This window comes from Trachypithecus francoisi, unplaced genomic scaffold (genome assembly GCF_009764315.1).
Source record: "Trachypithecus francoisi isolate TF-2019V2 unplaced genomic scaffold, Tfra_2.0 Lachesis_group0, whole genome shotgun sequence".
NCBI lineage: Eukaryota > Metazoa > Chordata > Mammalia > Primates > Cercopithecidae > Trachypithecus > Trachypithecus francoisi.
This window is the reverse complement of record NW_022681453.1, coordinates 131687632-131714613: the sequence shown is the minus strand read 5'-3', so window position 1 is coordinate 131714613 and position 26982 is coordinate 131687632. Positions and strand designations below refer to the sequence as shown.

The 26982-nt window shown below is 46.9% G+C and overlaps 1 long non-coding RNA gene across 1 annotated transcript in view; it reads right to left on the bottom strand.

Moving 5' to 3' along the window:
• LOC117083832 overlaps window positions 1–26982 on the bottom strand; it is a 43146-nt gene that overhangs the window by 9177 nt on the left and 6987 nt on the right. The window contains exon 2 of the long non-coding RNA XR_004437226.1: window positions 8870–9294. This is a non-coding gene — a long non-coding RNA (uncharacterized LOC117083832). The remainder of the gene's footprint in view (window positions 1–8869; window positions 9295–26982) is intronic.

Genomic DNA, 26982 nt, shown 5'->3' with positions numbered 1-26982 from the left:
ATGGGAATGAAAAATGGGGCAGGTGCCACTATGAAAAACAGTATGGAGGTTTCTCAAAATATTAGAACTAGAACCAGCATATAATCCAGCATCCTACTTCTGGATATTTCCAGAATAATTGAGATCAGGATCTTAAAGAGATATTAGCACTCCTACGTTCACTGCAGCACTATTCACAATAGGCAAGATGTAGAAACAACCTTAATGTCTATTGACAGATGAATATGTAAGGAGAATGTGGTATATACATATAGTGAAATACTATTCAGCCTTTAAAAAGAAGGACATTCTGGCCGAGCGCGATGGCTCACTCCTGTAATCCCAACACTTTGGGAGGCCGAGGCAGGTGGATCATGAGGTCAGGAGTTCGAGACCAGCCTGGCCAATATGGTGAAACCCCATCTCTACTAAAAATACAAAAATTGGCTGGGCATGGTGGCGCATGCCTGTAGTCCAAGCTAGTCAGGAGTCTGAGGCAGAAGAATCACTTGAACCTGGAGGCAGAGGTTGCAGCAAGCAGAGATCATGCCACTGCACTCCAGCCTGGGTGACAGAGTAAGACTCCATCTCAAAAAAAAAAAAAAAAAAAAAAAGAAGGACATTCTGCAATATGGGACAACATGGATAAAGCTTGAGGATGTTAGGCTAAGTGAAAAAAAAACCTGTCACAGGACAAACATTGCATGATTCCACTTATATGAGGTATCTAAAATGGTGAAATTCATGGAATCGAAGAGTGGAATGGCAGTTACCAGGGACTGGGAGAGTTACTAATCAGTAGGCATCAGGGTTCAGTCAAACAAGATGAATAAGCTCTAAAGATCTGCTGTGCAACACTGGATCTCTAGTCAACAATTAGGTACTGCACACTTAGAAATTAGTTAAGGGGAGAGATCTAATGTGAAGTCTTCTACGACAAAATTTTTTTTTAAGGAGGTTAGAAAAAAATATATTTTTTTAAATAAATGGAGGTGGAGGTTAGGCGGGCAGCATGGTGGCTCACGCCTGTAATCCCAACACTTTGGGAGACTTAGGCCGGTGAATCACTTGAGGTCGGGAGTTCAAGACCAGCCTGACCAACATGGAGAAACCCTGTGTCTACTAAATATACAAAATTAGGCGTGGTGGCCCATGCCTGTCATCCCAGCTACTCAGGAGGCTGAGGCAAGAGAATCACTTGAACCTGGGAGGTGGAGGTTGCGGTGAGCTGAGATTGTGCCATTGCACTCCAGCCTGGGCAACAAGAGTGAAACTCCATCTAAAAAAAAAAAAGAAGAAGAAGAAGAAGTTAGACTTAACCTTATACAAAAATTAAGTCAAGATGCATTAAAAACTTAAACGTAAAACCTAAAACCATAAAAACCCTAGAAGAAAACCTAGGCAATACCATTCAGGACATAGGCATGGGCAAAGACTTCATGACTAAAACACCAAAAGCAATTGCAACAAAAGCCAAAATTGAAAATGGGATCTAATTCAACTAAAGAGCTTCTGCACAGCAAAAGAAACTATCATCAGAGTGAACAGGAAACCTACAGAATGGGAGAAAACTTTTGCAATCTATCCATCGGACAAAGGTCTAATATCCAGAATCTACAAGGAACTTAAATAAATTTACAAGAAAAAAACAAACAACTCCATCAAAAAGTGGGTTAAGGAGGCCAGGCACAGTGGTTTATGCCTGTAATCCCAACACTATGGGAGGCCGAGGCAGGCGGATCACCTGATGTCAGGAGTTCGAGACCAGCCTGGCCAGCATGCTGAAACCCCGTCTCTACTAAAAATATGAAAATTAGCCAGGCGTGTTGGTGGGCACGTGTAATCCCAGCTACTCGGGAGGCTGAGGCAGGAGAATCACTTGAACTGGGGAAGTAGAGGTTTCAGTGAGCCGAGATCACGCCATTGCACTCCAGCCTGGATGACAAGAGCAAAAACTCCATCTCAAAAAATAAAAAAAAAAGAAAAGTGGGTGAAGGATATGAACAGACACTTCTCAAAAGAAGACATTCATGTGGCCAAAACAAACATATGAAAAAAAGCTCATCATTGCCAGGCGTGGTGGCTCACACCTGTAATCCCAGCACTTTGGGAGGCTGAGGCGAGCGGATCACAAGTTCAGGAGATCGAGACCATCCTGGATAACATGGTGAAACCCCATCTCTACTAAACAAAAATCAGCTGTAGTCCCAGCTACTCGGGAGGCTGAGGCAGGAGGATGGCGTGAACCCGGGAGGCGGAGCTTGTAGTGAGCAGAGATTACACCACTGCACTCCACCCTGGGCGACAGAGACTCTGTCTCAAAAAAAAAAAAAAAAAGAGAAAAGCCCATCATCACTGGTCATTAGAGAAATGCAAATCAAAACCACAATGAGATACCTTCTCATGCCAGTTAGAATGGCGATCATTAAAAAGTCTGGAAACAAAAGATGCTGGTGAGGATGTGAAGTAATAGGAATGCTTTTACACTGTCAGTGGGAGTTTAAATTAGTTCAACCACTGTGGAAGACAGTGTGGAAATTCCTCAAGGATCTAGAACCAGAAACACCATTTGACCCAGCAATCCCATTATTGGGTATATACCCAAAGGATTATAAATCATTCTACTATAAAGACGCATGAACACATATGTTTATTGCAGCACTGTTTACAATAGCAAAGACTTGGAACCAACCCAAATGCCCCACAATGATAGACTGGATAAACAAAATGTGGCACATCTACATCATGGAATACTATGCAGCCATAAAAAAGAATGAGCTCACGTCCTTTGCAGGGACCTGGATGAAGCTGGAAACCATCATCTTCAGCAAACTAACACAGGAACAGAAAACCAAATACCACATGTCCTCACTCGTAAGTGGGGGTTGAACAATAAGAACACATGGACAGAAGGAGGGGAACATCACACACTGGGGCCTGTTGTGGGGGTGGGGGGAAAGAAAAGGGAGAGTAGTAGGACAAATATCTAATGCATGTGAGGCTTAAAACCTAGATGATGGGTTGATAGGTGCAGCAAACCACGATGGCACATGTAACAAAACTGCGTGTTCAGCGCATGTATCCCAGAACTTACAGTAAAATTAAAAAAAAAAAAAAAAGACCATACCATTTTGTATACTCTTGAGCAGTATATGAGAGTTCCTGTTACCATCTCTTTGTATTGTTCATTTTTAAGATATTACCTCAGACATTCTAATAAGCATATAGCAAAAATATGTGTGTGTGTGTGTATGTATATGATAGACCATTTCTTTCTTCTTTTTTTTTTTGAGATGGAGTCTCACCCTGTCACCCAGGCTGGAGTGCAGTGGTGCAATCTCAGCTCTCTACAACCTCCGCCTCCCAGGTTCAAGTGAGTCTCCTGCCTCAGCCTCCTCAGTAGCTGGGATTAAGGCATGTGCCACAACGCCTGGCTAATTTTTGTATTTTTAGTAGATATGGGGTTTCACCATATCAGTCAGGTTGGTCTCGAACTCCTGATCTTGTGATCCGCCCACCTCAGCCTCCCAAAGTGCTGGGATTACAGGTGTGAGCCACTGTGCCCGGGCCACTTCATTTCTTCCTAACATCATCACATAGATGGACAAAAGAGGGCATAAAGTCTTAACAAAAATGGTTTTGTAAACACAAACACTGACCAGTGACTATTTTAACAATATGATAAAAGCAGTATTATAAAAGAAAAAAAAAAAAGGAGGCTAGAAGAAAAGAATTACTGAGCTGGAAAATTAAGCTGAGAGACCCTTCTGGAATGCAGTATGAGAAGAAAAATATAAATTAATATATTTAAGGGATATGAAAAATACATTCTGAAGTTCCAACATCCCTCTAATGGATGTTCTAGAAGAAGAAAACAGAACAGAGAGAATTTTTTTAATGTTAAAGTTACAAAATAGAACAGTAAATAATATAATACTATGTTACCATCAATCAATGCTGACAATTTATTGTTTTACTAAATGTGCTTCAATTAATTTTTTTTTTTTCTTGAGACAGAGTCTCACTCTGTCACCTAGGCTAGAGTGCAGTAGCATGATCTTGGCTCACTGCAACCTCCACCTCCCGGGATCAAGCGATTCTTGTGCCTCAGCCTCCCAAGTAGCTGGGATTACAGGTGCGCACCACCACGCCTGGCTAATTTGTGTGTTTTTAGTAGACAGTTTCACCATGTTGACCAGGCTGGCCTCGAACTCCCCAGGTGATCCTCCTGCCTCGGCCTCCCAAAGTGCTGGGATTACAGGCATGAGCCACTGTGCCCAGCTCAATTAATTTTTTAAAAGAAATAAAACAGTATGGACAAGGCTAATGGTCTTACTGACCCTAATCTCCTCCCTTTCCCTTAGGGCAGCAACCACCATCATAAATTTGTATATACTTTTCCAATACAATACACAATACAAGAATGTATATTTATTAACACTGTATGTAGGGTTCTACAACTAGCTATTTTCACTCAGCACTATAAGTTTTGGCTTTCTCCACATTTATAAAGAGTCAGTTAATTTCTGCACACTGCTATAGAACATTTCACTGTATAACTATACTACATTTTTATATAGTGCTTTATTTATAGATGGACTTATGCAGTAGTTCCAAATTTTTACCATCATGAAACAATGAAACAATATAATAATAGTACATATCACCTTCTGCACATGGGTGAAGGTTTCTCCAAGTGTATACCTAGAAGAATTATAAGATGATAGGATATGCACATTTCCTATTTTACTAAAGTCTGCCAAATTACTCTTCTATTTATACTCCCATGAGCAGTATACAGCACTTCCTACTTTCCCTTATCCTCACCAATACTTATTATTTTCAGACTTTTTAGCTTTTCCAATCTGATAGGTGAGAAATTATACCTCACTATAATTTTAATTTACATGACCCTGATTTCTGCTAAGGCTGATTACCCTTCATGGTCTATCAGACATTTGGGACACTTTTTCTGTAAACTTCCTCTTTAAATCTTTTTTCTATTGAGTCTTTTCTCATACACAGTTTTTAATTTTTATATAGTCAAATTTATCAACCTGACAAGTGATATATATGTTACACCATTTCTTTCCCTTCTTCTTTTTTTTTTTTTTGTTTGAGATGGAGTCTCACTCTGTCGCCCAGGCTGGAGTGCAGTGGCCCCATCTCGGCTCACTGCAAGTTCTGCCTCCTGGGTTCACACCACTCTTCTGCCTCAATCTCCCGAGTAGCTGAGACTACAGGCACCCGTCGCCACATCCAGCTAATTTTTTGTATTCTTAGTAGAGACCGGGTTTCACCGTGTTAGCCAGGATGACTCCTGACCTCGTGATCCACCCATCTCGGCCTCCCAAAATGCTGGGATTACAGGCGTGAGCCACCATGCCTGGCTCGAGCGATATATTTTTTAAATAATAGATGAATAGGCCAGGCATGCTGGCTCAAGGCTGTAATCCCAACACTTTGGGAAAACAAGAAAGGAGAATCCCTTGAGGCCAGAAGTTCAAGACAAGCCTGGGCAACACAGCAAGACCTCATCTCTACAAAAAAATAAATAAATAAATAGCTGGGTGTGGTGGCTTGTGCCTGTAGTCCCAGCCACTTGGGAGGCTGAGGTGGGAGGATTGCTTGAGCTTGGGAAGTTGAGGCTGCAGTTAGCCATGATGGCACCACTGCACTGGTGCCTGGGCGACAGGGCAAGATCCAGTCTCAAAAAACAAAAAGAATAAATGAATATTTCTCAAACCCAAAGAAAAATGCGAGTCCTTAGAATTGAGAAGGTGCACCTGGTGTTAAGCAGGATGAATACAATCAATACTTTTGAGACACAGTGTAGTGAAATTTCAGAATATGATTGAGAGGTTTTTGTGTTGGAGGCACAGGTTGTGCTTGCTTTTCGCAGTGAAGCCCAGAAGAGAGACAGTGAGCTCTCTGAGTACTGGGGAAATCTAGCAAGGGAACCAGGAAGGTCTTGAGCATTCACAGGCCTTGAGCTGTTGATCATGGCAACTTTACAACTCACCAGGCTCCTTGAGACATTCCTGGAAACAGAATTCTGGAGACTCATTATTCTGAGCATGGATGGAAAAATTTTGTTGTTACTGCTGTTTTGTTTCGTTTAACACAATAACTAGCAATGGAGAGGTCACAAAGCATTTTTTACATATTTGGATGAATCATTAGAAACTATTTTTGTAGTGTAAAAAATGGTTGAGTGTTAGGGATTTCCTAGAGTTCAACCTAATAGACAATTTCATTACATACTCTTAATCCTGTGAGATACACATTATTACTATCAACTGTTTTACAGGTGACCAGCCAGTAGGGCAGAGAGCTGAAGTCTGTCCATGGGGCCATATGACTTTTAAGAGGCAGAAGCCAGCCTGCCTGGTTCCATCTTCCGGCCTGATTCTTGGGTAACACTGCCCCTGTCTGGAACAGAGAAAAAAAACACATCATGTTCTCTCTCTCAGGATAGTATCCATCAAGGAGGTTATCTCACTTCTTTGTTTTTGTTTTTGAGATGGAATTTTGCTCTGTTGCCCAGGCTAGAGCGCAATGGTGCGATCTTGGCTCACTGCAACCTCTGTCTCCAGGGTTCAAGTGATTCTCCTGCCTCAGCCTCCCGAGTAGCTGGGATTACAGGCACCCACCGCCATGGCTAATTTTTGTATTTTTAGTAGAGACGGGGTTTCACCATGTTGGCCAGGCTGGTCTTGAGCTCCTGACCTCAGGTGATCTGCCCACCTCAGCCTCCCAAAGTGCTGGAATTACAGGTGTGAGCCACCACACCCGGCCCATCTGACTTCTAGGGAAATTGGGCTCAAGATAATCGGTGGTAAGAAGTGGCATTTGCTAAGAGAACTTGACTTTGATATTCAGATAAACATCCTTCAAGGAATAACCTATGAGCTAGAGAAAGAGCAGTCTGTGAACCAAAGACCATCAGGTGAGTGGAGCAGTGAGACAAAGAGCTATTGCTATGCCTGTACCAGCTGCCAAGCTGCTGAGCCTTAAGTAACCAGTGTGCTATTTCCTTGCATCATAATTGTTCAGAATGGGACACCCTGCCCAGCCTGGATGCCAATTTCAGCAGGCCTGAGATTTTTCTGCTCATGCTTAGAATAGTCTGTGGTTGCTTTTAGTTGCAAATGCAGTCTCAAGTCAGAAATTGGAATGTTAATGTGAGGTATTCATCAAAACTCTGAGCTTATTTTTACCTTACATTCTTCTCTCTTCCCCCAGTTTAGGCCTGGCCAGCTGGGAACCTCCAGTGGAGACAATGGAGAGGGCTTGGTCTTCTCTCTCTTTCCACTTGACCTCCCCGAGCCAGTTACCATAGAGTTGGCTTCAGACTGTCTTGGCCAGCAGATGTTAAATTTTGCCTCTGTTTTTACACCCCCTCCACTCAAGTTACCAGCTGAGTGCCGGCTCCAGTCTCTTTCTCCCAAAGTCCTCTCTAATCTATGGATGTGTCTCAAGTCCAATTTCATTTCGGGTGGTCATCTGAGACCCCATCCTCAGCCCCTAGGCATTCAGTTCCAACCTTTTCCCACTAGGATCCCTCTACATAGACTCAAGACATGAAGTCCTTGCAGGCTTTCTCTGCCATGGGACCTACCTCTGTTAAGAAGAAACTCTCCTGCCTCTCTAACCCAGAAAAAACTCTGGGGGTGCAGGCTGGTCCCAGTGAGATGGCAGCAGCCCCACCAGAGCAGCTGGTGAGCACTCCTGTCACCCTTCAGCTTTCCCAGGTGAAACTAGACCCTAGGCCACCCCCCTCCTCAGTTGTAGGGGTCTCATGTTAGGCTCTTTTTATTTTTTCTTTTTCTTTTTTGAGATGGATTCTCGCTCTGTCATCCAGGCTAGAGTGCAATGGCGCAATCTCAGTTCACTACAACCTCCGCCTCCTGGGTTCAAGCAATTCTCCTGCCTCGGTCTCCTGAGTAGCTGGGATTACAGGTGTGTGCCACCATGCCCGGTTGATTTTTGTATTTTTAGTACAGACGGGGTATCACCATGTTGGCTAGGCTGGTCTCAAAGTCCTGACCTCATGATCCGCCCAGCTTGGCCTCCCAAAGTGCTGGGATTACAGGCATGAGCCACCGCGCCCGGCCTCATGTTAGACTCTTAAAGAAGCTGCCCCACAGACACTCACCTTTACCAAGTGTGAGATAAGGGAGCAGGAGCTCACCTGTCCCCAGGATGGGACTCGCAGCACAGCTTTCTTCAAGGACATCCGCCATACAACATCCTCCCATCACCTCTCTGTCTACATTTTCAGAGTCTCAAAGTGGGAAAGGGGTTTCAAACTTTTAGATCAGATTTTTTGGCATTTCCACAGAAAATCTTCCATAAGGTAACTCAGGCTCTCACTTTGGATCTTCACATCTATGGTGCATATTGGTGTCTAGTGGAAATTTCAGTTTTAAGGCCCTATTCTATTTATATGCATTGACCTTTTTATCTTCATAAGGTCAGACAACATTTTCCATTTTTAACATGAGAATAATTCATCTCTGAGGGCCCAGAGAGGTAAGGCCAAGGTCACCCAACTGGCCAGTGACGAAGCTGGGATGCCAACCAGGTCTATCTGGCATCCTCTGGGAGGTGCACGCTCAAGCCCAAGAATCTGAGGACCCATAGAGAAGCGTGTCTCTCATTTGAGGGCCCAGGCCCTGGGTGGCAACGTGAGGCTCCGTGCTGCTTAGAGCTGATCTGTGTCAGCTCCTGTGGCTTGTCGTTGCCCACTTCCCCACAGGACACATTCTCAGACCTAGTTTCAGAGAGGCGGCTGGGAAGACGAGATCGATAATTCTACCCTTCTGGCAAGAGCCCCATCTGGATGTGACTTTCAGCTCGAAAGAGTGCGCCAGGACGGCTGACTCACCTGGTCTAGCATCCAAGCCAAACACTGGGAGCAAAGGGCTCAGTTCAGCCAAGACTGTGACTGCAGAAGAACGGGGATCCTGCACTGGGATCCCAGCCATGCCCTTACCTTGGTGTTTTCTCAGTCTGTGTGGGCCTCCTTTTCTCCATAACTTCTGCGAGTTGTGGTAGCAAGGCATGCCAGGGCTTCCACAGGTGGCCCAGCGCCACACAGGAAGGTGTTGAGAGGTGCGAGATGGAGCAAATGACTCAGCTGGTCCCTGCAAGAGGGGGAGGATGTGGCACTGGCCAGCTCCCAAGATGGGCTGGGTTTGGTCTCCAGGGAGGTCCAGTCTGGTGGGCATTTCCAACATAAGCAATTGGGCAAGAAGCCAGGGTCCATCCACAATGGAGTGTCCAACAAATATCCTGATGCACAGCAAAACACTAAATGAAATAGAAAAATATTTACAATACATTATTAAGTGAAGGGCCTGGACAGCAGGAGCCCATCTTCGTCAAAGCAGTGATCTTGCTTCTGGAGAACAGGCCTGAAAGGTAAAGGCACAGGCTGGGTGCTTGGCTCCATCAATTCCTGTGGGTTCTTCAAAGGGTCAAAGAGGGTCCCAAGGCTGACCCACAGGTGTGGGGTCAGGACAAAGTCCAGCCCCTTTCCCTCCTTGGAGTCATAGCCACTCACCTCCATCTCTCCTATATCCTCTCTCAGGGACCTGCGGGCTGGTCTTCTATACACTCTAACACACCATGCCAGGTCTCTTTCTAGAACTTTCTTTAAGAATCCATATGCAAGTGTATATGCATAACAGTGAGAGGTCAGTCCTTCCTTCTTTCTGATGGTGAGGATAAGAGTCAAAATAAACAAACCTAGAAGCTGGGCTTGGGGTGGGAGTGGGGCCTCCTGGCATCACTGAGGGGAGCATTTAACAGATGGGTGCCCAGCCTGGACAACATGGTGAAACCTCATCTCTACTAAAAAGACAAAAATTAGCCAGGCATGGTGGTGCACACCTGTAATCCCAGCTACTCGGGAGGCTGAGGCAGGAGAATCACTTGAACCCAGGAGGTGGAGTTTGCAGTGAACTCAGATCGCACCACTGCACTCCAACCTGGGTAACAGAGCAAGACTCCATCTGAAAAAAAAAAATAAAAAGCAGAGGAAGAGAAGTAGAGATTCCCCGTTCCAACAGCCTCCTTCCCACCCCCACTGGAGTTTTGGATTTGGGGGTTTGATGGCTCTGGCATTTCTAGGCCCTAGAGGGGTTCAGAAGGAGGGGTCTTGGGGACCCAGAGAGTACTTCAACAACTCAATCCCACTTTAAGACAGTTCCCTTTGGGCCGGGCATGGTGGCTCATGCCTGTAATCCCAGCACTTTGGGAGGCCGAGGCAGGCGGATCAACTAAGTTCAGGAGTTTGAGACCAGCCTTGCCAACATGGTGATACCCTGTCTGTACTAAAAATATAAAAATCAGCCGGGCACGGTGGCACACACCTGTAATCCCAGCTACTCAGGAGACCGAGGCAGGGGAATTGCTTGAACCCAGGAGGCAGAGGTTGCAGTGAACTGAGATTGTGCCACTGTACTCCAGCCTGGGTGACAGAGTGAGACAGTTTCAAAAAAAAAAAAAAAAAAAAAAAAACAGAAAAAAGAAAGAGAGTCCATAAACATACAAAAATTAGTCAAGCGTGGTGGCAGGTGCCTGTAATCCCAGCTACTCAGGAGGCCGAGGCCTGAGAATCCCTTGAACCTGGGAGGCAGAGGTTGCACTGAGCCAAGATTGAACCACTGCACTCCAACCTGGGCAACAGAGCGAGACTCTGACTCAAAATAAACAAACACATAAATAAATAAATAAGCCAAATGTACGTTAAGTACTTAGAAAAGCTCTCAGCACATAGTAGGGGCTCTGTAAGTGTTTGCTAGTGACAGTATTAGCAGGACTAATCAGTATTGCTAGTATTTGTACATTCTTCCATTTCCTCCAAAACCTTATTCATCCATTATTTCTCCTTTCTCCCACAATTTTTTTTTTTTTTTTAGAGATAGGGGTCTCACTGTGTTGCCCAGGTTGGTGCTGAACTCCTGGCCTCAAGCAGTTCTCCTGGCTTGGCCTCCCAAAGTGCTGGGATTACAGGCATGAGCCACCATAACTGGCCTCTCCCACAATTAAATCTATCTTCAGGTTCATTCTCTTAGTTCATTGAGTCAACTATCTCCTATCCCCCACATCCACCCCATGATCTCATTAGCCAACCTCTCTCCACCCCTCAAGGCCAGGCATCTGAAAAAAAGCGGATTTCAATATTCTGTCTTGTGCATTTACTCACATTTAGCTCACCACCACCGATGACACAGCACAACCTGTCTCTCCTCCCACTTCTCTAATGAAACTCTTCCAGCAAAGGCCACAGGTGACCGCTGTTTACCAAATTCAAAGGACACTTTTCAGTTTTTATATTTCTTGACCTTTTTTCCTTATCTGACCCCACTGAACTCACTCTCTCCTGAAGCTTCCTTTCCTTGCCTCTCCTGTTCCTCTCCTACTTCTTTGGACTCTCATCTCAGCCTCCTTACCTGAGTTATTTCCCTCTGCCCAGTCCTTACATGTTGATGCTCCCCACGACTCTGTCAGCAGCCTCCTCCTATCCTCATCCTCCCCGCTCTCCCTGGAGAAGCTTATGGGTTACCATGCTACTAATCACCTTTCTCCTATAACAATAGAGTCGCCATTTCTAGCCCCAGCCTCTCTCCCAAGCGCTAGACCCACATATCCTAGTACAAGCTGGATGTTTACACCTGGAGTTCTCACAGCCCTGTCTAAAATTAGACTGCACTTATCCTCCTAAACCTGCACATCCTTCTGGGTTCCCTACCTAGGTGGTGATGCCATCAATGCCATTCTTCTACTGGGAGGCTCACAAAACATCCTAGACTTCTCCCTCTAATCATGCCTGAAGTCCGAGCTAATTTCCCTATCCTTGCTCAAACCCATCTGCTTCTTTCCATACAAGTCCATGTCAGATGCAGGCAGTCAAAGCATTGTCTCAAAGTTCATATTCATCCTCCTCCTCTCCTTCCTTCTTTTGCATTTCTCTCTTTCTCCATTCACTCACTCAGTCAGGCAGACAGTCAACAAACACAGGTTGAACATCTATACCATGCTAGGCCCTAGAAATATGAAGAGCAGGCCGGGCGCGGTGGCTCAAGCCTGTAATCCCAGCACTTTGGGAGGCCGAGACGGGCGGATCACGAGGTCAGGAGATCGAGACCATCCTGGCTAACACAGTGAAACCCCATCTCTACTAAAAAATACAAAAATCTAGCCGGGCGAGGTGGCAGGCGCCTGTAGTCCCAGTTACTCCGGAGGCTGAGGCAGGAGAATGGCGTAAACCCGGGAGGCGGAGCTTGCAGGGAGCTGAGATCCGGCCACTGCACTCCAGCCTGGGCTACAGAGCGAGACTCCGTCTCAAAAAAAAAAAAAAAAAAAGAAAAAAGAAATATGAAGAGCAAAAAAAAGACAATGCCCCTAAGCTCAGGGAGTTCACAATATAGCAGGACAGGGATGCCAAGAACCCTAGAATCATGAAGTTTGCACACACAAGGAGCTCAGAGGCAATTCTTTCTTAACTAAGTTACATAAGTCTGGATTGTTATGCCTTTTACTATAATATTTCAAACAAAAAAGTAAAGCACTAAGGTATCTGACATCCAAGCACCCAACACCCAGCTCTATGGAATTCTGACATTTATCTTTCTTCTGTATGTTATACTATATAAAATATATGTAACTACATATCCATTACATTTTCAAACTTTGTATAAAATATATCACATTCTATATGTCATTTTACAAAGTGATTTTTTGATCAATGTTATGTTTTTGAGGTTAGCCACGTTTGGATTTCTTCCTTTCCAATTCTTGTACCTTTTTTTCTTATATTATTGCATAGGCTAGGTTCTCTAATGTGGAAAAGACGTGATGAGAGCAGCCATCCTTCTTTTACTTCTGAGTTTAAAAGAATGCTTCTGGGCTGGGTGTGGTGGCTCACGCCTGTAATCCCAGCACTTTTGGAGGCCAAGGCAGGCGGATCACCTGAGGTCAGGAGTTAAAGACCAGCCTGACCAATATGGTGAAACCCCATCTCTACTAAAAATACAAAAATTAGTCAGGTGTGGTGGTGGGTGCCTATGGTCTCAGCTACTCAGGAGGCTGATGCAGGAGAATCACTTGAACCCAGGAGGCAAAAGTTACAGTGAGCTGAGATTGCACCACTGCACTCCAGCCTGGGTGACAGAGCAAGACTACATCTCACACACACAAAAAAAAGAATTGTGCCATGTGAGTTTGTTTGCTGGTGATTTTTGGTAGGTGACCTTTATCATGTTCAAAAAGCTTCCTTTTATTCCAAATTTGGTTAAGTTTCACCACGAATGGATATAATTTTTTATCAAATGACTTTTTCTTCATCTCTTAAGATGATCATATATTTTCTCCTTTAATTTTTTAATATGATGAGTAGTATTCATAAATTAAGTTAAACTTTCTTATATTCTAGTATTAAACTCTAAAAATAGGCTAGCTAATTCATTTTGCTCATATTTATTTATGACTTTTGTATCTACTTTCATAAGTGAGTGTATCAGTTCTCTATTACTCTTGAAATAACAATAGCTGTTGAAACAACAATAAAATGTGCTGGGAGTGGTGGTGCATTCCTCTAGTCCCAGCTACTCAGGTGGCTGAGGTGGAAGGATCGCTTGCACCCAGGAGGTCAAGGCTGCAGTGAGCCATGATCATGCCACTGCACTCCAGCTGGGCGACAGAGTGAGATCCTATCTCAAAAATAATAACAATAATAATAATAATAAACAGGTGGAAGCTGCAATGTCTGTCGTCACTTAAGCTGAGATGTCACACACCATTATTTTCTGCACCACCCTACCGGTTACACAGATCAGCCCTATTGATTGTGGAAAGGTGTGACACAACGGCATGAGCACCAGGAGGTGAGGATCACTGGGGCCAGATCAGAAGCTGGCTCCCACATAAGCCCTGCAGAATTATTTGAGTTTTTAAACATGTGTATGTATATCTTTAATAAAAATGAAAAGTTTAAACGAGTTTTTGGCTCACGCTTGTAAATCCCAGGACTTTGCGAGGCTGAGGCGGGTGGATCATCTGAGGTCATGACAAACATGGTGGAACCCTGTCTTTACTAAAAATGCAAAAATTAGGCCAGCCACAGTGGCTCACGCCTGTAATCCCAGCACTTTGGGAGGCCAAGGCGGACGGATCACAAGGTCAAGAGTTTGAGACCATCCTGGCCAACATAGTGAAACCCCATCTGTACTAAAAATACAAAAATTAGCTGGGCATGGTGGCGGGTGCCTATAGTCCCAGCTACTCGGGAGGCTGAGACAGGAGGATTCCTTGAACCTGGGAGGCGGAGGTTGCAGTGAGCTGAGACCACGCCACTGCACTCCAGCCCGGCAACAGAGCGAGACTCCGTCTCAAAACAAAACAAAACAAAAAAGCAAAAATTAGCCAAGCCTGTCCTAGCTACTCAGGAGACCGAGGCATGAGAATAGCTTGAAGTCAGGAGGCAGAGGTTGCAGGACACCAAGATCATGCCACTGCACTCCAGCCTGGGTGACAGAGTGAGACTTGGTCTCAAAAATAAATAAATAAAAAATAAAGGAGTTTCTGTTGTAGTCAGTGCTCATTTAAATTTATCAATGTGTTTTATCTACTTCTATGCTTAACAGTGTTTCATGTGCTCTTCCCTTTTTTTCTGGTTCATTTTTCTTCCTGAAGTGTATATCCTATAATAATTCTTTCAATGAGAGGCTGCACTTTACATGTACTGAAATGACCCCTTTTGTCTTAAATTTCAACTGCAAGTTAGCTGGGTATAAAAATCCAATTGGCTGGGCGCGGTGGCTCACTCCTGTAATCCCAGCACTTCAGGAGGCCGAGGCGGGCGGATCACGAGGTCAGGAGATCGAGACCATCCTGGCGAACACAGTGAAACCCCGTCCCTACTAAAAATAGAAAAAAAATTAGTTGGGTGTGGTGGTGGGCGCCTATAGTCCCAGCTTCTAGGGAGGCTAAAGAAGGAGAATGGCATGAGCCTGGAAGGCAGCGGAGCTTGCAGTGAGTGGAGATCGCGCCACTGCACTCCAGCCTGGGCGACAGAGCAAGACTCCATCTCAAAAAAAAAAAAAAATTCAATTGGCACTTTGAAGATACTACTCCATCATCCCCAGCCTCAGTCTTTACTGAGGCCCAGAAGTTACCTTTTAAGAAATCTGTCTTTTTCTCAGGTCTATTGTAAGGTTTTATTCTCTTTGCCCTTGATGTTCTACAATTTCCCCAAGGAAATTTCTCAGCTTCTATTTCCTCATATATTGTTTCACTGCCATTCCCTTTATTCTCTTCCTCTGAAACTCCTATTAGACATACACAGTCCTTCATACAAGCTGTCCTTCACGTCTCATAACTGCTTTTATATTTTTTAATCTTTGTCTCTGTGTATTGTATTCATGTTAATTCCTAAGTAATGTCTTCTAACTCACTAATTCTCTTTTTGTGTCTAGTTTATTCTGTCTACTGAGCTTTTTCTTAATGAACAAACTTTTCATTTCTATGATTTCTAATTGATTCTTTTCACATCTACTTGTTCTTGTTTCATTTTGATCTGCCTTCATTCATGTCTTGTTAATTTCCAATGGCTATTAAGCCTTCATTTGCTATTTTTGGCATCCTAAACATTTTTAATTCTTTGTAAAGACTTTCACAAAATTAATTTAATCTATAGTGAATTCATATTCCACATGGTGATTTTGTTGACTGTTTCTCTTTCTTTCTTTTTTTTTCTAAAGATGGGATTTCATCATGCTGGCCAGGCTGGTCTTGAACTCCTGAACTCAGGTGATCCTCCCACCTCGGCCTCCCAAAGTGCTGGGATTAACAGGCATGAGCCACCAAGCCCGGCCTTGTTGACTGTTTTTCTTACCATTGTTTCTCATCTATTTTGGCTTACAACTTTACAGTGAGTTGGAGAGTTTTCTACCTTGTTTTTACATCTGTTTCTCACTCTGTCTCTAACTATCCTGAGCTAGGACTTCAGGCCCAGCTGAGAACCAAATCTTACAATAGCATTGCAGGGCTCCACTCTGTTGTGGCATGAGGCCATCACAGCTACAAGCACGTAGCCAGAGGGTGGCTTAGCTCAGCATCTAGTCAAGAATCTGTCCTCACCTTCCCACAGCTCAAGTCCCAAGCTATTTGTGGACAACTGGCTCCACTCCCCCTCCCCCTCCCCACCCACTCTCCAGAAGCCTGGCTGCTGGCCCCTTCGTAGCATGGAGCACGTCAGCTCCCTTACCAGGAGCTCTGCGTCTGGCAGCTACTGCTATTTCCAGACCCCGAGGGTGGCAGGCCCCCAGCCCCACTCACCAATTTGCATTTCTGGTCTGCTTCTGGTACACAGAGACAGTCATTTTGGCTGGGGCCCAACTATGTCCTTTTGTTTATCATTTTTTCTATTTTATTCCTGATTGCTGTGTGTTTAGAACAGAGAGAGGAGGCCACAGCGTGAGCCCACTGTGCCATCTTGGCTGGAAGTCCAGCACTGAATTGTGAGGCTACCGTACCTGTAGGAAGTCCCATGTCTCCTTTCATTCAGGTAAAAGAGGAAAGATGGTTTCATTAAAACCCAGTAAGCCTTTTTTTTTTTTTTTTTTTTGAGATAGAGTCTCACTCTGTTGCCCAGGCTGGAGTGCAGTGGTGCGATCTCGGCTCACTGCAGCCTCCATCTCCCTGGTTCAAGCGATTCTCTTACCTCAGCCTCCCAAGTAGCTGTGATGACAGGCGTGCGCCACAACACCCAGCTAAGTTTTGTATTTTTAGCAGAGACAGGGTCTCACCATGTTGGCCACACTGGTCTTGAACTCCTGACCTCAAAAGATTTGCCCACCTCGGCCCCCCAAAGTGCTAAGATTACAGGTGCGAGCCACTGTGCCCAGCCCACCCAGGAGGCTTTTACGCTTTGCTATGAATTTCCTCTCAGGATAACAGACTGAGCCCGTGTGTTTCCCAGTCACACACATGCTAAGGGTTATTTGAAAGGGGAGGCCACGTCTAGGGGTGGTGGCTCATGCCTGTAATCTCAGCACTTTGGGAGGCCGAGGTGGGTGGATCACCTGAGGTCAGCTATTCAAGACCAGCCTGGGCAACATGGTGAAACCCCGTCTCTACTAAAAATACAAAAATTAGCTGGCCGTGGTGGCGGGCACCTGTAACCCCATCTACTTGGGAGGCTGAGGCAGGAGAATCGCTTGAACCTGGGAGGCAGAGGTTGCAGTGAGCCGAGACTGCGCCATTGCACTCTAGCCTGGGCAAAAGAGTAAGACTCCATCTCCAAAAAAAAAGAAGAAGAAAGAAAGAAAGAACAAAGGAAGGAAGGAAGGAAGGAAGGAAGGAAGGAAAAAGGGGCGGCCACGGGATGCAGACAAGGCCTAATCAGCAACCACTCCTCCCTCCTCAGAGCAAAGCTGGGCCTGGGGGTAACCGTGGGTAGCGGCTGGTGCTGGGTACCATGGAAGGCGGATGTGGGGTGACGCGCTTCTGCAAAACGTTCCCAAGGGAGCACCTCCCCCTGGTGGCCATCAGAGGAAGCGGCGGTGCTCTCTGCCAAGGACAAGGCCGCAAGGAGTGAAGATTTTCCACACCCAGCCAATCGTGCAGATCTCGGACCTGTGGACGTGGCACCGGCAGCCTAAAAGTCCCACGGAAACAGGGCCCAGGGCGGAATTCTCCCTACGATCTCCCCTGCTGTGCCGGAACAGAGCCCACTCTGCTCAGGTCTGTGTAGAGGCGGCTCCCTCCTGCCTGGCCCTTCTGAGCCTCAGAACATTGACTCCAGAGACCACTGGGTCCATAGAGCTTTTTGGATGGATTTTAAAATTTGAATGTCCAGACCCTTCTTGAGGCCACACAGAGGACTGAGGTAGGGCAGTCTGTGTAGGGGTCCAGAACGTGGGTTTGAGGATTAGATAGACCTGAGTCCGAATCCCACTTGCCACTCATTAGCTGTGTGTTCTAGGCAAGTTACTTAACCTCTTTGTGCCTCTGTTTCTTCGACTGTAAAATAAAGATAATAATTGTATATACGTTAAGGGGTTGCTGTGAGAATATCGCCAGATAACCAGGTCCCTCCTCCCTCTCCCCCAGTCATGGCCCCTGTTTTGGAGGTGCTTGGGCTCTTACTGCCTCTTCCTCTGCCCTTCCTGGAACCTGAGGGCTTCCATCAGCCTCCTCTGGGCCTTGGGCGGCAGGGATGGGGTCTTTTTTTTTTTTTTTTTTTTTTGAGATGGAGTCAGTCTGTCACCCAAGCTGGAATGCAGTGGTGCGATCTTGGCTTGCTGCAACCTCTGCCCCCTGGGTTCAAGCGATTCTCCTGTCTCAGCCTCCTGAGTAGCTGGGATTACAGGTGTGCACCACTATGCCCAGCTAATTTTTGTATTTTTAGTAAAGGTGGGATTTCACCATGCTGGCCAGGCTGGTCTCGAACTCCTGACCTCAAGTGATCTGCACACCTTGGCCTCCCAAAGTGCTGGGATTACATGCATGAGCCACTGCGCCTGGCTGGGGGCATTTTTTGAGGAGGAGCCAGGCCCAGATGGAGTCACACTGCAGAGGCCCCGCATGGGGGCCAAAGTCCTCAGGCCCTGAAGGTGTCCCTGAGAATCACAGACTCACAAATATACCCTCTGGCTGCTGGGGCCTGGGCGTCTCCTGTTTAACTATTTCCCACCCAGTAACCCACAGGTCCCATACTCTCAGGGAACACACACAGAATTCTGGAGCCCCTGCCAGAGGCACAGTTCAAACACAGCAGAGCTGGGCCTGCAGCTGGTCTGTCAGTCACATTAAAGTTATGGGGCACCTGCTCTGTATTTAGCACTGGGGATTCTAAGGGAAGGGATGTGTCTCTGCCTTCAAGGCATTTGCAGCCCAGTGGGGAGACTGACTGCAGAGCCCCCTGATGTGACTCACAGGAGCCGCTCTAGTGAGACTCTGCAGGCACAGCCTGGGCCCAGATCAGGGTTTGCCCAGGAGAGTCAGGGACGGCGCCCAGAAAAGGGGCTTCTGGCTGGGCACTTGAATGTGGAGTAAGAGTTTGCCAGGCGGACAGACTTTATCGATTCGTTCAATACGTTTTCATTCGACACCTGCCACCCTCCCCCGCAGCTGCTGTTGTGTGCACTAAGGATTCAGTGGTGAAGAAGAGTAAAGCAGTTCTTGCTGTCCGGGTCCTGGCCTGGCACTCACTGCAGGCCCATGGTGCTCTCCTGTTGAACATAAACAGTTTCACAGAACATCAACATCAGACAAGGACACTCTGTGGCTGTGATGGAACTAGACAGAAACAAGCCCAAACCCTACAAGTTCTTTCTGACACCCCCTCACTGATACGCCCACAGGGCCCCATGGCATGTGTTCCCCTTCACTGCAGCCAGCAATAAACCCCAAGTGCTCCACTACAGGTGGGGTCCTGGTTGAGGGCAATTGACAGTGATGGCCGAGAGGTAGGATTTGAGTGGAGATTGAATGAAATGAAGGGCAAGCCGTGCGGAGTTGTCGGGGCAGAACATTCCAGGCAGATGGAGCAGCCGTAAAGGCTCTGAGGACGGAATATGACAGGCAGATTGGAAACCTGCAAATATGCCAACCTAGCTGGAGCAGAAAAGGCAGAGCAGGTATTCCAGGCAGAGGGAATAGACTGTGAAAACCTAATGTGAAGGAAAGTCGGCCCCTGCTGACACGTATGGGTGGTTCTGTGCAATTGAAATAGAAAGCTAGGCTGGGTGCGGTGGCTCACGCCTATAATCCCAGCACTTCGGGAGGCCAAGGCAGGCAGATCACCTGAGGTCAGGAGCTCGAGACCAGCTTGACCAATATGGTAAAACCCCATCTCTACTAAAAACACAAAAATTAGCTGGGCATGGTGGCAGATGCCTGTAGTACCAGCTACTCGGGAGGCTGAGAGACAGGAGAATTGCTTGAACCCAGGAGGTGGAGGCTGCAGTGAGCCGAGATCATGCCACTGCACTCCAGCCTGGGTGACAGAGAGAGACTCCATCTCAAAAAAAAAAAAAAAAAAGAAAGAAAAAAAGAGGCTAATGTCATTTGTTTTGGCGAAGAGGGATGAGTGCACAGGAAATATGCAATTAAGAGCCTTCATTGCCTTTCATCAGAGATTCTTAGCAAAATCACCATGGACCCAAATGCTCTGCTGGAGTCACCCATGATGGCATTTTTTTTTGATGTGGTAATAGAGTAAGCTGATCAATACGTTTTGAGCAAGGCCTACCGAAGGGAAATGCACTTGTTCAGGACAATTCCTTCATGTTATCACTAAGAGAGGAGAGAAAATAGATGGCAGTGCCCCTCGCTTTCGGGTGACCCTGACAGCTCACCCCATGGTTTTGCGTCTTCATGATCATCTAGGAGAAAGCCTGCCCCTTTGGTTTAGGTCTAATAGAATTACTTAGGCCAAGCATTTGTGTGGTCCAATGTGATTTAGTAGTGAGAGAGATTGAATACATTTCATCACCAGCTGCAGTTTATGCCCCGGAAAGAATACAAAAAAGAGTCTGCCTTCTAGTTACTGGCAACATAAACTGGAAATTCCCTGCAGAGGCTCAAGCTGCAGGTGTGAAGACACACACACACACACACCACACACACACGCCACACACACGCACCACACACACACCACACACACGCACACGCCACACACACATACCACACACACACACACGCCACACACACGCCACACACACACGCCACACACACACGCCACACACACATGCCACACACACACCACACACACACACGCCACATACACATACACACACACAGGCCACACACTCACGCCACACACACACACCACACACACACATACACACACATGCACACATACACACATGCCACACACTCACGCCACACACATATACCACACACACATACACACACATGCCACACACACACACACACACACACCCCACACAAACACACGCCACACACACACACACATACACACCACACAAACACACATGCCACACACACACACACACACACACACACCACACAAACACACATGCCACACACACACACATACACACACACACCACACAAACACACATGCCACACACACACACACACGCCACACCGGCATTGAGCTTTAACCCCAAACCAAACCCAGTCATATCAGGGTTCCTAACTGCTCAGCAATGACAGTTTCCAGCGAGAAAAAACGGAAGGCCATGCGAGGTGATAGCTCAGCATTGTTTCAGCATTGCCATTTCAGAGGAGATAAAAGTAAACTTTTGAGTCTGTCTGTTTCTAGGTGTCCTGAAATTTCTGTTTCATTAAAATTAGTAGAATCAAGTACAGTCTAGTCCATGAGGGAAGTGAGCCCTGATTTGGGGCATAGCCGAAAAACGCCATTCACAAGGTTTCTATATTTTAACCTACTGCCAATGGGGCACCATGGAAGTATTTTGAACAGGAGGAAGACATAATCAGATTTAAATGCTAGAAGGATCTCTCCAGTAGCTTAACAGTGGTGGACTGGGCACGTACATTTATCCTCACTCTTTTCTGAAATTCTTTTTTTTTTTTAAGATAAAAAAATTCAGAAGGAAAAGGAGAACAGAAGAGGCATCAATAGCAACATTTTGAAACTGGAAAGTAGCTAGAAAAATGGCAACCAACATAGCAGAAACAAGAAAGCTCAATCCTGAACCATGAGGGAAGTAAACAGCCAATTCTATTTAGACCCCAGACCCACAAATGGTTCAGGTATTGGTGGCACCAGGTCCTCTGAAAGCAGGGAAGAGGAAGCCGGTAAAGATGGAGCCAAAAACAGGAGGACTGGGGATTGGCTCCTCCCCCTACGTCATCTTCTCCCGCTCCTTTCACAGACTTAGGTGTTTTTCTTCTAAAACAGTAAAATTGAGGGTGTCTGAATTCGCACATCAAGCAGAGTGAGGGCAGGGCCACCACACCAAAAATGAGATTAAACAGGAGTTACAAGTCGAAGACGGAAATATGCCCCGTCCCCAGCCTCTTCCCTGTCTTGTCCCCAACACTGGCAGCCAGGTCCCCAACCCCTGCTGGGACTGGAAGAGCCACCTGCAGGAACCTGACTAGCCCACGAAGAAAGTCCTAAAGACTCTGATATCCACACTCCCCATTAAGCAGCCTGGCCCAGCCCAGGCCATCGTACAGCAAAGCTTGCAATGAAGCACCCTCCCTTTATCCTCACATACACACTCAGGTAAGCAGGAAAGCAATCAGCTCTGTGAGTGGAAAGTGGTTGCCTCTAGGAAGCAATAAATTGGGGTGAGTGGGGGGAGGTGGAGAGGAAGGATGGGAAGAGGCTACTGCTTTTGGTAAAAAGTCATCTTGAGTTACTTGACTCTTTAAACTAGAACTGGTCAGACGCGGTGGCTCACACTGTAATCCAAGCACTTTGGGAGACCGAAGCAGGTGGATCACCTGAGGTCAGGAGTTCGAGACCAGCCTGGCCAACATGGTGAAACCCCATCTCTACTAAAAACACAAAAATTAGCCTGGCGTGGTGGCGGATGCCTGTAATCCCAGCTACTAGGGAGGCTGAGGCAGGAGAAACACTTGAACCTGAGAGGTGGAGGTTGCAGTGAGCCAAGATCATGCCATTGCACTCCAGCCTGGGAAACAGAGTGAGACCCTGTCTCAAAAAACAAAACAAAACAAAAAACTAGATGTATGTAAAGCTGTCATAAAAAATAGATACCGAATGGAAAAAGGAAAAGGTCTAGGCTGGGCGCAGTGGCTCAAGCCTGTAATCCCAGCATTTTGGGAGGCCGAGACAGGTGGATCACAAGGTCGGGAGATCGAGACCATCCTGGCTAACCTGGTGAAACCCCTTCTCTACTAAAAAAAATACAAAAACACTAGCCGGGCAAGGTGGCGGCACCTGTAGTCCCAGCTACTCCGGAGGCTGAGGCAGAAGAATGGCGGGAGCCCGGGAGGCGGAGCTTGCAGTGAGCCGAGATCCGGCCACTGCACTCCAGCCTGGGCAACAGAGCAAGACTCCGTCTCAAAAAGAAAAAGAAAAAGAAAAAGGTCTAGAAGAGATGGGGAGAGGAGGCACCATCAGAGCAAGAGGGATGAGGAACCGATTACAGTGGTCCAGGACAGAGACCGAAAGGCTTCAACTGAGGCAGGGGCAATAGGAGGAAGAGGAGGTGGAAGTCAGAATAGCTCTGTGATGGTGAAGGTTATGCTTGAGCTTGACTGGGCTAAGAGGTGCCCAGATAGCTGGGAAAACATTACTGCTGGGTGTGCCTGTGAGGGTGTTTCTAAAAGAGATTAGCACTGGAATTAGACTAAGTACGGAAGACCACCCTTACTAATGTGGGTGGGCGTCATCCTCAGGGCCCAAATAGAACAAAAAGGTGGAAGAAGAACACATTTTCTTCCTCTCTCCTCTTGAGCTGGGATATCTTCTCCCACCCTCAGACATCAGAGCTCTTGGTTCCCAGATAGCTGAACTCAGACCTCATTACGTCTCCAGCTTTCCTGGGTCTCCAGCTTTCAGAGAGCAGATGGTGGGAGTTCTTGACCTCCCACCTCCCTAATACCATGAGCCAGTTCCCGTAATACATAATATGTCTAATAATAGCTTGTATGGCCAGGCACAGTGGCTCACACCTGTAATCCCAGCACTTTGGGAGGCCGAGGCGGGCGGATCATGAGGTCAGGAGTTCGAGACCAGCCTGGCCAATATGGTGAAACCCCATCTCTACTAAAAATACAAAAATTAGCCGGGCGCAGTGGCGCGCACCTGTAGTCCCAGCTACTTAGGAGGCTGAGGCAGAAGAATCGTTTGAACCTGGGAGGTGGAGGTTGCAGTGAGCCAAGATCATACCACTGCACTCCAGCATGGGTGACAGAGCAATTAATATTATTATTATTAAATAATAATCATAATAATAATAGGAAGTACATATGTACCTCCTATTGATCTTATTTCTCCAGAGAACCTTGGCAAATGCAAGCTCCATATGAGGCAGAACTGGCTGGACATGGTAACTAACTGACTGTGGGGGTGAGGAATAGGGGGACTCAAAGACAAGGCCCTGGCTTACAGCCTGAACACCTGGCTAGGGCTGTTCACCTGCTCTCAAAAGAGACTGACCCATGTGCCTCTTCCCACCAATCTCTTCCTCCTGACTTGCGACTTTTCCTTCCCCACGCCAGGTCTCTTATGCCATGACACACTTCTTGTCTACCTGGTGCATGGGCCAGGCCAGCACGCAGGCACAGGATGCAGAGCCTTGGGTCCCAAGAGCGGGCAGTGACCATTCCCTCAAGGCCGGGATGGATGGAACTGCCACAGGGGTGGTGGCGGGTAGGGGCCTATGATCTCTCCGGTAGTGCCCAGGGCAAAAGCACTCCTAGGATTTGCAGGCTCTGGGCAAATACATTGTGTGGGCTCCTGTCAACATGAACAATTTCATTTTATACTGTATTACAAAAAGTCATGGGTCCACATGAGCAATACAGATTGATTGAAGAGGTCCTTTTGTATTTGTTCATTGTCCAGTCAATGTACATGAAGATGCCGCAGAAGGTACAGGACCCATCTTTTCCTGTTGAGTCCAGGAACCATCTCTTCACATTTGTTATTTTATTTATTTATTTTTTGAGATGGAGTCTCACTCTGTTGCCCAGGCTGGAGTGCAATGGTGCGATCTCAGCTCACTGCAACCTCCACCTTCTGGGTTCAAGAGATTCTCATGCCTCAGTCTCCCAAGTAGCTGGGATTACAGACGTGCACCACTACGCCTGGCTAATTTTTGTATTTTTAGTGGAAACGGCGTTTCACCATGTTGGCCAAACTCGTCTCGAACTCCCAACCTCAGGTGATCCGCCACCTTGGCCTCCCAAAGTGCTGGGATTACAGGCGTGAGCCACCAAGCCCGGCCCCATCTCTTCATGCTTGTTATGATCAAATTTGTCATTCCTGGCTAACTTCATAAATCTCAGGTAGCAAGACTGTAATTATCCACAATGCCATTGCTTTAGAAAACTTGTTTATATTGAAACAATATAGACCTTTTTGCCTCTGCAATTCCCTAACACCGTGTATTTAAGGCTGGTTGCATCATAATTCCACACTGCATCATCCGCAGTGCAGCCCCTGAGGACTAGCTTCCAGTGGCCCTCTCAAAGGTGGTGATGGTGATTCCTCAATAATGATTACCAAGGCAAGTCTCATCCAGAGTATACCAAAAAAAAAGAGCAATTCTTTGTGTTCTGATTATATTAAATTTATCATTTGGAATTATAGAGCATAAACATAGAATAGCACATCACCCAAACATGACTGCTCTAGAACTCTTCAGGCCATAATTGCCAAATCCCTAGAATGTGATCTTTCTCTCTGCTGATCCCCCCACAGCCTTCCACACACCACCAGCAGGAAGGATCAGCCACAGGGCCCATGGACAGAGAGAACAGTCTCCTTGGTGCTCACATAACTGTCAAGGCATGCAGGACATCCGTGGGAAGGCCCCTTGGTGTTGTGAGCCGTTGCTGAGGGCCCTCGGAGGAGATAGGTGGGCCACCCCCAGAGGACTGCCTGACATGTGGTGTGGAGACCACAGAAGGGTTGGGCTGGCCGCCTTAGTGCCATTGGCAAGGTGAGGAGGGCTCATGGGTACACTCGAGTGCTGTCGACCTGAGTGCAGTGGGAGGGCTGATGGTTGGGCACACTCAGAGTTGAGCCCAAGAGTTGGTCGTGGACCATCTGCAGCCCAGAACCTTGAACTCGTCCTGTGTGTGACAAATTGAGGTGGACCAAACTCACATGATCCCACAAAAGAAATACTGTGCATGCCAGAGGGAGCAATTCAATCACCAGGCTTCCCTCCTGGAAGTGGAGTCCATGCACAGACCCCAGGACCACAACGTAGGCACACGTGCCGGAGCTCCTCAGGGCATCAGGTTGACCTCACACCCTGAGTGAGGGGCAGAGAACACCACAAAGGAGAGAAACAGAGCCTGGGCAGACTCATGTCTGCCAGGAGGGCAGCTCTGGCTGGCCTCTGTCATCAGAGAAATGTTTGAGGAACAGGCTTCTAGAAACCATGACCCATACAGACCCTGTCCAGGCACTGGGCACCCAGCCCAGCTAGCACTGTGACCAAGCCCAGACATCCAAGAAGGGTTTAGAACATTGCAAGGAAGGCACTCCAAAGTACTGGGCCCTCTGAGACCGAGCCCTGGGCACAGACCTGCTCTCCCACATCTAAGGTAACTCCCAGCCATCTTCTTACCCCTGAGCTTTGGAGGCCCCTGGTTATTCTGGCACAGATATGTATGATATCCAGGGCCTTCCACAAGCTGCCCCGGAACTGCCTCTCCAGCTTTATCCTCCCACTCCATATTCCTCCTCCAGCCCCACTGAATCCACTCTCCTCAGGGCCCTAGGTCCTTCCGTTCACTTGCAGTGTCTGAGTGTGGGGGTCCTCCAAGGCTCAGCTCAAGACCCACTTCCTCTATGGGATCTGCCCTAATTCCCCTAGCTGGGAGCATGTCTCCCTCCCTCATCTCCAGGGACTCCACTGCTCCTCACACCGCTCTGCGTCATTGGGGTTTTCTGCATACTTCAGGTCTCTCTGACTAAATGATAAGAACTCAGAATGCAAAGTCTGTCCAGAGCAGAGCCTTGATTAGACCAAAGGGTGGATAGGGGGAGCCCAGAGAAGCAGCAGAAAGGCCCAGAGTAGGAGACAGGAGAGAGGGGGCCCAGAGCAAAAGGCAGATCCTGACATCTTCAGGGTAAGAGAAACTAAGGAATCAATGGCACTGTATCACGGCTGCCCACACAAAAATATGCGAAGTGTACTTATGCATGAGTACACTTTGACGCCTGAGAAATCCCTCCAGGAGGCCTGTCTGGCTCAGAACGGTCCTCTCTCCCTCTGTGATCCCTCCCAACCTACACTTCCACACCTCCACAAAGGTGAGCCCCAGCAGCCGTCATTTTCCTGT